At 56.5% G+C, this 12671-nt stretch overlaps 4 non-coding genes and 6 pseudogenes across 4 annotated transcripts; all 10 read right to left on the bottom strand.

The window, feature by feature from the left end:
- Window positions 1-358: 358 nt before the first annotated feature.
- Window positions 359-477, bottom strand: LOC147328825 (5S ribosomal RNA; annotated as a pseudogene).
- A 1486-nt stretch (window positions 478-1963) lies between these two features.
- Window positions 1964-2082, bottom strand: LOC147328824 (5S ribosomal RNA; annotated as a pseudogene).
- Window positions 2083-2735: 653 nt separating this feature from the next.
- Window positions 2736-2854, bottom strand: LOC147328823 (5S ribosomal RNA). Its single transcript, XR_015129277.1, has one exon. It is a non-coding gene; the product is annotated as a 5S ribosomal RNA (ribosomal RNA).
- An 898-nt stretch (window positions 2855-3752) lies between these two features.
- On the bottom strand, window positions 3753-3871 carry LOC147328822 (5S ribosomal RNA). Its single transcript, XR_015129276.1, has one exon. It is a non-coding gene; the product is annotated as a 5S ribosomal RNA (ribosomal RNA).
- Window positions 3872-5328: 1457 nt separating this feature from the next.
- On the bottom strand, window positions 5329-5447 carry LOC147328821 (5S ribosomal RNA). Its single transcript, XR_015129275.1, has one exon. It is a non-coding gene; the product is annotated as a 5S ribosomal RNA (ribosomal RNA).
- A 740-nt stretch (window positions 5448-6187) lies between these two features.
- On the bottom strand, window positions 6188-6306 carry LOC147328820 (5S ribosomal RNA). Its single transcript, XR_015129740.1, has one exon. It is a non-coding gene; the product is annotated as a 5S ribosomal RNA (ribosomal RNA).
- A 1654-nt stretch (window positions 6307-7960) lies between these two features.
- Window positions 7961-8079, bottom strand: LOC147328819 (5S ribosomal RNA; annotated as a pseudogene).
- A 699-nt stretch (window positions 8080-8778) lies between these two features.
- On the bottom strand, window positions 8779-8897 carry LOC147328818 (5S ribosomal RNA; annotated as a pseudogene).
- Window positions 8898-9797: 900 nt separating this feature from the next.
- Window positions 9798-9916, bottom strand: LOC147328817 (5S ribosomal RNA; annotated as a pseudogene).
- A 779-nt stretch (window positions 9917-10695) lies between these two features.
- On the bottom strand, window positions 10696-10814 carry LOC147328816 (5S ribosomal RNA; annotated as a pseudogene).
- Window positions 10815-12671: the final 1857 nt, after the last annotated feature.

The raw sequence follows: 12671 nt of genomic DNA, 5'->3' as shown, positions 1-12671 counted from the left end.
CAGGCCCTGGTGTGGTGTAAGTGGCCTGAGCAAGAGCCACAGACCCTGGTGTGGTGTAAATGGCCTCAATAGCAACTAAGGCCCTGGTGTGGTGTATGTGGCCTCAGCCAGCAGCCACAGGCCCTGTTGTGGTGTAACTGGCCTCAGCCAGAGCAACAGGCCCTGATGTGGTGTAAGTGGCCCCAGCCGGTCACTCAGGCCCTGGTGTGGTGTAGGTGGCATCAGCTAGCAGCACAAGACATTGGAAAAGAGCCAAAAGCAATGTCGTTAATGTGCCCTCATTAATGGGGAGCTGCTTTTGGTCTTTTAATACACCCCTTCTCTGGATCAAAAGCGGTTCAATGACATGAAAATGAAAGGCTTACAGCACCAGGTATTCCCAGGCAGTCTCCCATCCAAGTACTAACCAAGCCCAGCCCTGCTTAGCTTCCGAGATCAGACCCGGTCGGGGGTGCTTAGGGTGGTATGGCCGTAAGCTGCTGGCCCCAGCACAATGTCTCAATTTATGGATTCAAGTGATTAGGTGGCAAGTACCTGAAGTTACGAAGACAATCCTATAACCATACCTGCATGTTTGCATAATACCCTAACCCAAAGGCTCAGTTTGGCATTTATCCAACAGCACAGGCCCTGGATTGTTGAAGATGGCCTCAGGAACCAGCACAGGGCCTGGTGTGTTGTACATGGCCACAGCAAGCAGCACAGGGCCTGGTTTGGTGAAGATGGCCTCAGCCAGAAGCACAGGGCCTGGTGTGATATGAGTGGCCTGAGCAAGAGCCACAGGCCCTGGTGTGGTGTAAGTGGAATCAGCCAGCAGCCACAGGCACTGGTGTGGTGTAAGTGGCCTCAGCCAGCAGCCACAGGCCCTGGTGTGGTGTAGGTGGCCTCAGCCAGCAGCCACAGGCCCTGGTGTGGTGTAAGTGGCCTCAGCCAGAGCCACGGGCCCTGATGTGGTGTAAGTGGCCCCAGCCAGTCACTCAGGCCCTGGTGTGGTGTAAGTGGCCTCAGCCAGTGCCACAGGCCCTGGTGTGGTGTAAGTGGCTTGAGCAAGAGCCACAGACCCTGGTGTGGTGTAATTGGCCTCAGCCAGCAGCCACAGGCCCTGGTGTGGTGTAAGTCGCCTCAGACAGAAGCCACAGGCACTGGTGTGGTGTAAGTGGCCTCAGCCAGCAGCAAAAGGGCCCTGGTGTGGTGTAAGTCGCCTCAGCCAGCAGCCACAGGCCCTGGTGTGGTGTAGGTGGCCTCAGCCACCAGCCACAGGCCCTGGTGTGGTGTAAGTGGCCTCAGCCAGCAGCCACAGGCCCTGGTGAGGTGTAAGTGGTCTCAGCCAGCAGCCACAGGCCCTGGTGTGGTGTAAGTGGCCTCAGCCAGTGCCACAGGCCCTGGTGTGGTGTAAGTGGCCTGAGCAAGAGCCACAGGCCCTGGTGTGGTGTAAGTGGCCTGAGCAAGAGCCACAGACCCTGGTGTGGTGTAATTGGCCTCAATAGCAACTAATGCCCTGGTGTGGTGTAGGTGGCCTCAGCCAGCAGCCACAGGCCCTGGTGTGGTGTAAGTGGCCTGAGCAAGAGCCACAGGCCCTGGTGTGGTGTAAGTGGCCTGAGCAAGAGCCACAGACCATGGTGTGGTGTAATTGGCCTCAATAGCAACTAAGGCCCTGGTGTGGTGTAAGTGGCCTCAGCCAGCAGCCACAGGCCCTGGTGTGGTGTAAGTGGCCTCAGCCAGCAGCCACAGGCCCTGGTGTGGTGTAAGTGGCCTCAGCCAGAGCCACAGGCCCTGATGTGGTGTAAGTGGCCCCAGCCGGTCACTCAGGCCCTGGTGTGGTGTAGGTGGCATCAGCTAGCAGCACAAGACATTGGAAAACAGCCAAAAGCAATGTCGTTAATGTGCCCTCATTAATGGGCAGCTGCTTTTGGTCTTTTAATACACCCCTTCTCTGGATCAAAAGTGGTTCAATGACATGAAAGGCTTACAGCACCAGGTATTCCCAGGCAGTCTCCCATCCAAGTACTAACCAAGCCCAGCCCTGCTCAGCTTCCGAGATCAGACGAGGTCGGGCGTGCTCAGGGTGGTATGGCCGTAAGCTGCTGGCCCCAGCACAATGTCTCAATTTATGGATTCAGGTGATTAGGTGGCAAGTACCTGAAGTTACGAAGACAATCCTATAACCCTACCTTCATGTTTGCATAATACCCTAACCCAAAGGCTCAGTTTAGCATTTATCCAACAGCACAGGCCCTGGATTGTTGAAGATGGCCTCAGGAACCAGCACAGGGCCTGGTGTGTTGTACATGGCCACAGCTAGCAGCACAGGGCCTGGTTTGGTGAAGATGGCCTCGGCCAGAAGCGCAGGGCCTGGTGTGATGTGAGTGGCCTGAGCAAGAGCCACAGGCCCTGGTGTGGTGTAAGTGGCCTGAGCAAGAGCCACAGGCCCTGGTGTGGTGTAAGTGGCCTCAATAGCAAATAAGGCCCTGGTGTGGTGTAAGTGGCCTCAGCCAGTGCCACAGGCCCTGGTGTGGTGTAAGTGGCCTGAGCAAGAGCCAAAGACCCTGGTGTGGTGTAATTGGCCTCAATAGCAACTAAGGCCCTGGTGTGGTGTAGGTGGCATCAGCTAGCAGCACAAGACATTGGAAAACAGCCAAAAGCAATGTCGTTAATGTACCCTCATTAATGGGCAGCTGCTTTTGGTCTTTTAATACACCCCTTCTCTGGATCAAAAGCGGTTCAATGACATGAAAGGCTTACAGCACCAGGTATTCCCAGGCAGTCTCCCATCCAAGTACTAACCAAGCCCAGCCCTGCTTAGCTTCCGAGATCAGACGAGGTCGGGCGTGCTCAGGGTGGTATGGCCGTAAGCTGCTGGCTCCAGCACAATGTCTCAATTTATGGATTCAAGTGATTAGGTGGCAAGTACCTGAAGTTACGAAGATAATCCTATAACCATACCTGCATGTTTGCATAATACCCTAACCCAAAGGCTCAGTTTGGCATTTACCCAACAGCACAGGCCCTGGATTGTTGAAGATGGCCTCAGGAACCAGCACAGGGCCTGGTGTGTTGTACATGGCCACAGCAAGCAGCACAGGGCCTGGTTTGGTGAAGATGGCCTCGGCCAGAAGCACAGGGCCTGGTGTGATATGAGTGGCCTGAGCAAGAGCCACAGGCCCTGGTGTGTTGTAAGTGGCCTCAGCCAGCAGCCACAGGCCCTGGTGTGGTGTAGGTGGCCTCAGCCAGCAGCCACAGGCCCTTGTGTGGTGTAAGTGGCCTGAGCCAGCAGCCACAGGCCCTGGTGTGGTGTAAGTGGCCTCAGCCAGTGCCACAGGCCCTGGTGTGGTGTAATTGGCCTCAATAGCAACTAAGGCCCTGGTGTGGTGTAAGTGGCCTGAGCAAGAGCCACATACCCTGGTGTGGTGTAATTGGCCTCAATAGCAACTAAGGCCCTGGTGTGGTGTAGGTGGCCTCAGCCAGCAGCCACAGGCCCTGGTGTGGTGTAAGTGGCCTCAGCCAGCAGCCACAGGCCCTGGTGTGGTGTAAGTGGCCTCAGCCAGAGCAACAGGCCCTGATGTGGTGTAAGTGGCCCCAGCCAGTCACTCAGGCCCTGGTGTGGTGTAGGTGGCATCAGCTAGCAGCACAAGACATTGGAAAACAGCCAAAAGCAATGTCGTTAATGTGCCCTCATTAATGGGGAGCTGCTTCTGGTCTTTTAATACACCCCTTCTCTGGATCAAAAGCGGTTCAATGACATGAAAATGAAAGGCTTACAGCACCAGGTATTCCCAGGCAGTCTCCCATCCAAGTACTAACCAAGCCCAGCCCTGCTTAGCTTCCGAGATCAGACGAGGTCGGGCGTGCTCAGGGTGGTATGGCCGTAAGCTGCTGGCCCCAGCACAATGTCTCAATTTATGGATTCAAGTGATTAGGTGGCAAGTACCTGAAGTTACGAAGACAATCCTATAACCATACCTGCATGTTTGCATAATACCCTAACCAAAAGGCTCAGTTTGGCATTTATCCAACAGCACAGGCCCTGGATTGTTGAAGATGGCCTCAAGAACCAGCACAGGACCTGGTGTGTTTTACATGGCCACAGCAAGCAGCACAGGGCCTGGTTTGGTGAAGATGGCCTCAGCAAGCAGCCACAGGCCCTGGTTTGGTGTAAGTGGCCTCAGCTAGCAGCACAGGCCCTGGTGTGATGTGAGTGGCCTGAGCAAGAGCCACAGGCCTTGGTGTGGTGTAAGTGGCCTCAGCCAGCAGCCACAGGCCCTGGTGTGGTGTAAGTCGCCTCAGCCAGAAGCCACAGGCCCTGGTGTGGTGTAGGTGGCCTCAGCCAGCAGCAAAAGGGCCCTGGTGTGGTGTAAGTCGCCTCAGCCAGCAGCCACAGGCCCTGGTGTGGTGTAGGTGGCCTCAGCCAGCAGCCACAGGCCCTGGTGTGGTGTAAGTGGCCTCAGCCAGCAGCCACAGGCCCTGGTGTGGTGTAAGTGGCCTCAGCCAGCAGCCACAGGCCCTGGTGTGGTGTAAGTCGCCTCAGACAGAAGCCACAGGCACTGGTGTGGTGTAAGTGGCCTCAGCCAGCAGCAAAAGGGCCCTGGTGTGGTGTAAGTCGCCTCAGCCAGCAGCCACAGGCCCTGGTGTGGTGTAGGTGGCCTCAGCCACCAGCCACAGGCCCTGGTGTGGTGTAAGTGGCCTCAGCCAGCAGCCACAGGCCCTGGTGTGGTGTAAGTGGCCTCAGCCAGCAGCCACAGGCCCTGGTGTGGTGTAAGTGGCCTCAGCCAGTGCCACAGGCCCTGGTGTGGTGTAAGTGGCCTGAGCAAGAGCCACAGGCCCTGGTGTGGTGTAAGTGGCCTGAGCAAGAGCCACAGACCCTGGTGTGGTGTAATTGGCCTCAATAGCAACTAATGCCCTGGTGTGGTGTAGGTGGCCTAAGCCAGCAGCCACAGGCCCTGGTGTGGTGTAAGTGGCCTGAGCAAGAGCCACAGGCCCTGGTGTGGTGTAAGTGGCCTGAGCAAGAGCCACAGACCCTGGTGTGGTGTAATTGGCCTCAATAGCAACTAATGCCCTGGTGTGGTGTAGGTGGCCTCAGCCAGCAGCCACAGGCCCTGGTGTGGTGAAAGTGGCCTCAGCCAGAGCCACAGGCCCTGATGTGGTGTAAGTGGCCCCAGCCGGTCACTCAGGCCCTTGTGTGGTGTAGGTTGCATCAGCTAGCAGCACAAGACATTGGAAAAGAGCCAAAAGCAGTGTCGTTAATGTGCCCTCATTAATGGGCAGCTGCTTTTGGTCTTTTAATACACCCCTTCTCTGGATCAAAAGCGGTTCAATGACATGAAAATCAAAGGCTTACAGCACCAGGTATTCCCAGGCAGTCTCCCATCCAAGTACTAACCAAGCCCAGCCCTGCTTAGCTTCCGAGATCAGACGAGGTCGGGCGTGCTCAGGGTGGTATGGCCGTAAGCTGTTGGCCCCAGCACAATGTCTCAATTTATGGATTCAAGTGATTAGGTGGCAAGTACCTGAAGTTACGAAGACAATGCTATGACCATACCTGCATGTTTGCATAATACCCTAACCCAAAGGCTCAGTTTGGCATTTATCCAACAGCACAGGCCCTGGATTGTTGAAGATGGCCTCAGGAACCAGCACAGGGCCTGGTGTGTTGTACATGGCCACAGCAAGGAGCACAGGGCCTGGTTTGGTGAAGATGGCCTCGGCCAGAAGCGCAGGGCCTGGTGTGATGTGAGTGGCCTGAGCAAGAGCCACAGGCCTTGGTGTGGTGTAAGTGGCCTCAGCCAGCAGCCACAGGCCCTGGTGTGGTGTAGGTGGCCTCAGCCAGCAGCCACAGGCCCTTGTGTGGTGTAATTGGCCTCAATAGCAACTAAGGCCCTGGTGTGGTGTAAGTGGCCTCAGCCAGTGCCACAGGCCCTGGTGTGGTGTAAGTGGCCTGAGCAAGAGCCACAGACCCTGGTGTGGTGTAATTGGCCTCAATAGCAACTAAGGCCCTGGTGTGGTGTAGGTGGCCTCAGCCAGCAGCCACAGGCCCTGGTGTGGTGTAGGTGGCATCAGCTAGCAGCACAAGACATTGGAAAACAGCCAAAAGCAATGTCGTTAATGTGCCCTCATTAATGGGCAGCTGCTTTTGGTCTTTTAATACACCCCTTCTCTGGATCAAAAGCGGTTCAATGACATGAAAATCAAAGGCTTACAGCACCAGGTATTCCAAGGCAGTCTCCCATCCAAGTACTAACCAAGCCCAGCCCTGCTTAGCTTCCGAGATCAGACGAGGTCGGGCGTGCTCAGGGTGGTATGGCCGTAAGCTGCTGGCTCCAGCACAATGTCTCAATTTATGGATTCAAGTGATTAGGTGGCAAGTACCTGAAGTTACGAAGACAATCCTATAACCATACCTGCATGTTTGCATAATACCCTAACCAAAAGGCTCAGTTTGGCATTTATCCAACAGCACAGGCCCTGGATTGTTGAAGATGGCCTCAAGAACCAGCACAGGACCTGGTGTGTTTTACATGGCCACAGCAAGCAGCACAGGGCCTGGTTTGGTGAAGATGGCCTCGGCCAGAAGCGCAGGGCCTGGTGTGATGTGAGTGGCCTGAGCAAGAGCCACAGGTCTTGGTGTGGTGTAAGTGGCGTCAGCCAGCAGCCACAGGCCCTGGTGTGGTGTAAGTCGCCTCAGCCAGAAGCCACAGGCACTGGTGTGGTGTAAGTGGCCTCAGCCAGCAGCAAAAGGGCCCTGGTGTGGTGTAAGTCGCCTCAGCCAGCAGCCACAGGCCCTGGTGTGGTGTAGGTGGCCTCAGCCAGCAGCCACAGGCCCTGGTGTGGTGTAAGTGGCCTCAGCCAGCAGCCACAGGCCCTGGTGTGGTGTAAGTGGCCTGAGCAATAGCCACAGGCCCTGGTGTGGTGTAAGTGGCCTGAGCAAGAGCCACAGACCCTGGTGTGGTGTAATTGGCCTCAATAGCAACTAATGCCCTGGTGTGGTGTAGGTGGCCTCAGCCAGCAGCCACAGGCCCTGGTGTGGTATAAGTGGCCTAAGCCAGCAGCCACAGGCCCTGGTGTGGTGTAAGTGGCCTCAGCCAGCAGCCACAGGCCCTGGTGTGGTGTAAGTCGCCTCAGCCAGAAGCCACAGGCACTGGTGTGGTGTAAGTGGCCTCAGCCAGCAGCAAAAGGGCCCTGGTGTGGTGTAAGTCGCCTCAGCCAGCAGCCACAGGCCCTGGTGTGGTGTAGATGGCCTCAGCCAGCAGCCACAGGCCCTGGTGTGGTGTAAGTGGCCTCAGCCAGCAGCCACAGGCCCTGGTGTGGTCTAAGTGGCCTCAGTCAGAAGCACAGGCCCTGGTGTGATATGAGTGGCCTGAGCAAGAGCCACAGGCCCTGGTGTGGTGTAAGTGGCCTGAGCAAGAGCCACAGGCCCTGGCGTGGTGTAAGTGGCCTGAGCAAGAGCCACAGGCCCTGGTGTGGTGTAAGTGGCCTCAGCCAGCAGCCACAAGCCCTGGTGTGGTGTAAGTGGCCTCAGCCAGCAGCCACAGGCCCTGGTGTGGTGTAAGTGGCCTCAGCCAGTGCCACAGGCCCTGGTGTGATGTAAGTGGCCTGAGCAAGAGCCACAGACCATGGTGTGGTGTAATTGGCCTCAATAGCAACTAAGGCCCTGGTGTGGTGTAAGTGGCCTCAGCCAGCAGCCACAGGCCCTGGTGTGGTGTAAGTGGCCTCAGCCAGCAGCCACAGGCCCTGGTGTGGTGTAAGTGGCCTCAGCCAGAGCCACAGGCCCTGATGTGGTGTAAGTGGCCCCAGCCGGTCACTCAGGCCCTGGTGTGGTGTAGGTGGCACCAGCTAGCAGCACAAGACATTGGAAAACAGCCAAAAGCAATGTCGTTAATGTGCCCTCATTAATGGGCAGCTGCTTTTGGTCTTTTAATACACCCCTTCTCTGGATCAAAAGCGGTTCAATGACATGAAAATGAAAGGCTTACAGCACCAGGTATTCCCAGGCAGTCTCCCATCCAAGTACTAACCAAGCCCAGCCCTGCTCAGCTTCCGAGATCAGACGAGGTCGGGCGTGCTCAGGGTGGTATGGCCGTAAGGTGCTGGCCCCAGCACAATGTCTCAATTTATGGATTCAGGTGATTAGGTGGCAAGTACCTGAAGTTACGAAGACAATCCTATAACCCTACCTTCATGTTTGCATAATACCCTAACCCAAAGGCTCAGTTTAGCATTTATCCAACAGCACAGGCCCTGGATTGTTGAAGATGGCCTCAGGAACCAGCACAGGGCCTGGTGTGTTGTACATGGCCACAGCTAGCAGCACAGGGCCTGGTTTGGTGAAGATGGCCTCGGCCAGAAGCGCAGGTCCTGGTGTGATATGAGTGGCCTGAGCAAGAGCCACAGGCCCTGGTGTGGTGTAAGTGGCCTGAGCAAGAGCCACAGGCCCTGGTGTGGTGTAAGTGGCCTCAATAGCAAATAAGTCCCTGGTGTGGTGTAAGTGGCCTCAGCCAGCAGCCACAGGCCCTGGTGTGGTGTAAGTGGCCTCAGCCAGTGCCACAGGCCCTGGTGTGGTGTAAGTGGCCTGAGCAAGAGCCAAAGACCCTGGTGTGGTGTAATTGGCCTCAATAGCAACTAAGGCCCTGGTGTGGTGTAGGTGGCATCAGCTAGCAGCACAAGACATTGGAAAACAGCCAAAAGCAATGTCGTTAATGTGCCCTCATTAATGGGCAGCTGCTTTTGGTCTTTTAATACACCCCTTCTCTGGATCAAAAGCGGTTCAATGACATGAAAATGAAAGGCTTACAGAACCAGGTATTCCCAGGCAGTCTCCCATCCAAGTACTAACCAAGCCCAGCCCTGCTTAGCTTCCGAGATCAGACGAGGTCGGGCGTGCTCAGGGTGGTATGGCCGTAAGCTGCTGGCCCCAGCACAATGTCTCAATTTATGGATTCAAGTGATTAGGTGGCAAGTACCTGAAGTTACGAAGACAATCCTATAACCATAACTGCATGTTTGCATAATACCCTAACCCAAAGGCTCAGTTTGGCATTTATCCAACAGCACAGGCCCTGGATTGTTGAAGATGGCGTCAGGAACCAGCACAAGGCCTGGTGTGTTGTACATGGCCACAGCAAGCAGCACAGGGCCTGGTTTGGTGAAGATGGCCTCGGCCAGAAGCACAGGGCCTGGTGTGATATGAGTGGCCTGAGCAAGAGCCACAGACCCTGGTGTGTTGTAAGTGGCCTCAGCCAGCAGCCACAGGCCCTGGTGTGGTGTAGGTGGCCTCAGCCAGCAGCCACAGGCCCTGGTGTGTTGTAAGTGGCCTCAGCCAGCAGCCACAGGCCCTGGTGTGGTGTAGGTGGCCTCAGCCAGCAGCCACAGGCCCTTGTGTGGTGTAATTGGCCTCAATAGCAACTAAGGCCCTGGTGTGGTGTAGGTGGCCTCAGCCAGCAGCCACAGGCCCTGGTGTGGTGTAAGTGGCCTCAGCCAGTGCCACAGGCCCTGGTGTGGTGTAAGTGGCCTGAGCAAGAGCCACAGACCCTGGTGTGGTGTAATTGGCCTCAATAGCAACTAAGGCCCTGGTGTGGTGTAGGTGGCCTCAGCCAGCAGCCACAGGCCCTGGTGTGGTGTAAGTGGCATCAGCCAGCAGCCACAGGCCCTGGTGTGGTGTAAGTGGCATCAGCTAGCAGCACAAGACATTGGAAAACAGCCAAAAGCAATGTCGTTAATGTGCCCTCATTAATGGGCAGCTGCTTTTGGTCTTTTAATACACCCCTTCTCTGGATCAAAAGCGGTTCAATGACATGAAAATGAAAGGCTTACAGCACCAGGTATTCCCAGGCAGTCTCCCATCCAAGTACTAACCAAGCCCAGCCCTGCTTAGCTTCCGAGATCAGACTAGGTCGGGCGTGCTCAGGGTGGTATAGCCGTAAGCTACTGGCCCCAGCACAATGTCTCAATTTATGGATTCAAGTGATTAGGTGGCAAGTACCTGAAGTTACGAAGACAATCCTATAACCATACCTGCATGTTTGCATAATACCCTAACCCAAAGGCTCAGTTTAGCATTTATCCAACAGCACAGGCCCTGGATTGTTGAAGATGGCCTCAGGAACCAGCACAGGGCCTGGTGTGTTGTACATGGCCACAGCTAGCAGCACAGGGCCTGGTTTGGTGAAGATGGCCTCGGCCAGAAGAGCAGGGCCTGGTGTGATGTGAGTGGCCTGAGCAAGAGCCACAGGCCCTGGTGTGGTGTAAGTGGCCTGAGCAAGAGCCACAGGCCCTGGTGTGGTGTAAGTCGCCTCAGCCAGCAGCCACAGGCCCTGGTGTGGTCTAAGCGGCCTGAGCCAGTGCCACAGGCCCTGGTGTGGTGTAAGTGGCCTGAGCAAGAGCCACAGACCCTGGTGTGGTGTAAATGGCCTCAATAGCAACTAAGGCCCTGGTGTGGTGTATGTGGCCTCAGCCAGCAGCCACAGGCCCTGTTGTGGTGTAACTGGCCTCAGCCAGAGCAACAGGCCCTGATGTGGTGTAAGTGGCCCCAGCCGGTCACTCAGGCCCTGGTGTGGTGTAGGTGGCATCAGCTAGCAGCACAAGACATTGGAAAAGAGCCAAAAGCAATGTCGTTAATGTGCCCTCATTAATGGGGAGCTGCTTTTGGTCTTTTAATACACCCCTTCTCTGGATCAAAAGCGGTTCAATGACATGAAAATGAAAGGCTTACAGCACCAGGTATTCCCAGGCAGTCTCCCATCCAAGTACTAACCAAGCCCAGCCCTGCTTAGCTTCCGAGATCAGACCCGGTCGGGGGTGCTTAGGGTGGTATGGCCGTAAGCTGCTGGCCCCAGCACAATGTCTCAATTTATGGATTCAAGTGATTAGGTGGCAAGTACCTGAAGTTACGAAGACAATCCTATAACCATACCTGCATGTTTGCATAATACCCTAACCCAAAGGCTCAGTTTGGCATTTATCCAACAGCACAGGCCCTGGATTGTTGAAGATGGCCTCAGGAACCAGCACAGGGCCTGGTGTGTTGTACATGGCCACAGCAAGCAGCACAGGGCCTGGTTTGGTGAAGATGGCCTCAGCCAGAAGCACAGGGCCTGGTGTGATATGAGTGGCCTGAGCAAGAGCCACAGGCCCTGGTGTGGTGTAAGTGGAATCAGCCAGCAGCCACAGGCACTGGTGTGGTGTAAGTGGCCTCAGCCAGCAGCCACAGGCCCTGGTGTGGTGTAGGTGGCCTCAGCCAGCAGCCACAGGCCCTGGTGTGGTGTAAGTGGCCTCAGCCAGAGCCACGGGCCCTGATGTGGTGTAAGTGGCCCCAGCCGGTCACTCAGGCCCTGGTGTGGTGTAAGTGGCCTCAGCCAGTGCCACAGGCCCTGGTGTGGTGTAAGTGGCTTGAGCAAGAGCCACAGACCCTGGTGTGGTGTAATTGGCCTCAGCCAGCAGCCACAGGCCCTGGTGTGGTGTAAGTCGCCTCAGACAGAAGCCACAGGCACTGGTGTGGTGTAAGTGGCCTCAGCCAGCAGCAAAAGGGCCCTGGTGTGGTGTAAGTCGCCTCAGCCAGCAGCCACAGGCCCTGGTGTGGTGTAGGTGGCCTCAGCCACCAGCCACAGGCCCTGGTGTGGTGTAAGTGGCCTCAGCCAGCAGCCACAGGCCCTGGTGAGGTGTAAGTGGTCTCAGCCAGCAGCCACAGGCCCTGGTGTGGTGTAAGTGGCCTCAGCCAGTGCCACAGGCCCTGGTGTGGTGTAAGTGGCCTGAGCAAGAGCCACAGGCCCTGGTGTGGTGTAAGTGGCCTGAGCAAGAGCCACAGACCCTGGTGTGGTGTAATTGGCCTCAATAGCAACTAATGCCCTGGTGTGGTGTAGGTGGCCTCAGCCAGCAGCCACAGGCCCTGGTGTGGTGTAAGTGGCCTGAGCAAGAGCCACAGGCCCTGGTGTGGTGTAAGTGGCCTGAGCAAGAGCCACAGACCCTGGTGTGGTGTAATTGGCCTCAATAGCAACTAATGCCCTGGTGTGGTGTAGGTGGCCTCAGCCAGCAGCCACAGGCCCTGGTGTGGTGAAAGTGGCCTCAGCCAGAGCCACAGGCCCTGATGTGGTGTAAGTGGCCCCAGCCGGTCACTCAGGCCCTTGTGTGGTGTAGGTTGCATCAGCCAGCAGCCACAGGCCCTGGTGTGGTGTAAGTGGCCTCAGCCAGCAGCCACAGGCCCTGGTGTGGTCTAAGTGGCCTCAGCAAGAGCCACAGGCCCTGGTGTGGTGTAAGTGGCCTGAGCAAGAGCCACAGGCCCTGGTGTGGTGTAAGTGGCCTCAATAGCAAATAAGGCCCTGGTGTGGTGTAAGTGGCCAGAAGCGCAGGGCCTGGTGTGATGTGAGTGGCCTGAGCAAGAGCCACAGACCCTGGTGTGGTGTAATTGGCCTCAATAGCAACTAAGGCCCTGGTGTGGTGTATGTGGCCTCAGGCAGCAGCCACAGGCCCTGTTGTGGTGTAACTGGCCTCAGCCAGAGCCACAGGCCCTGATGTGGTGTAAGTGGCCCCAGCCGGTTACTCAGGCCCTGGTGTGATGTAGGTGGCCTCAGCCAGCCGCCACAGGCCCTGGTGTGGTGTAAGTGGCCTCAGCCAGCAGCCACAGGCCCTGGTGTGGTGTAAGTGGCCTGAGCAAGAGCCACAGACCATGGTGTGGTGTAATTGGC

The sequence above is a fragment of the Aulonocara sp. 'chitande type north' Nkhata Bay genome, linkage group LG5 (assembly GCF_057382095.1).
Source record: "Aulonocara sp. 'chitande type north' Nkhata Bay isolate Kocher_YH1m ecotype deep benthic linkage group LG5, A_spYH_male_GT1.1, whole genome shotgun sequence".
Taxonomy (NCBI): Eukaryota; Metazoa; Chordata; class Actinopteri; order Cichliformes; family Cichlidae; genus Aulonocara; species Aulonocara sp. 'chitande type north' Nkhata Bay.
The sequence above is the reverse complement of the archived record's forward strand: the minus strand, read 5'-3'. Positions and strand labels throughout refer to the sequence as shown.